Below are 381 nucleotides of genomic sequence, written 5' to 3'. Positions count from 1 at the left end.
ACGCGCAGGCTCAACGGCCATGGCTCACGGGCCCAGCCGCTCCGTGGCACATGGAATCCTCCCGGACCGGGGCACGAACCCGTGTCCCCTGCATCGGCAGGCGGACTCTCAACCACTGCGCCACCAGGGAAGCCCGAAAGTTATATTAGTTATTGAGGTTTTACTCACTACTATATTAAACATCAACTCATCTTTTTTGCAAGCTGATGCAACAAAATGAGTATAAATAAATAGCATTAAGGTCTTCCATCTTGGCCTATTTTATTTAAAACGGGCATAAAGAATTTAAGGCCTCAGAAAAATACTCAAAATGAAATACAGTAGGAAAACAGCATCTGTGAGGAAAAGTTTCAAATTTGATTTTTTTTTTTTTTTTTTTTT

General features: G+C 42.5%; 1 protein-coding gene across 4 annotated transcripts in view; it reads right to left on the bottom strand.

Annotated features, from left to right (window-relative positions):
- Positions 1-381, bottom strand: part of CENPH (centromere protein H) — a 23,350-nt gene that overhangs the window by 19,592 nt on the left and 3,377 nt on the right. The window lies entirely within an intron of this gene.

The sequence above is a fragment of the Physeter macrocephalus genome, chromosome 8, assembly GCF_002837175.3.
Source record: "Physeter macrocephalus isolate SW-GA chromosome 8, ASM283717v5, whole genome shotgun sequence".
Taxonomy (NCBI): domain Eukaryota; kingdom Metazoa; phylum Chordata; class Mammalia; order Artiodactyla; family Physeteridae; genus Physeter; species Physeter macrocephalus.
This window is presented reverse-complemented; position numbering and strand designations above follow the sequence as displayed.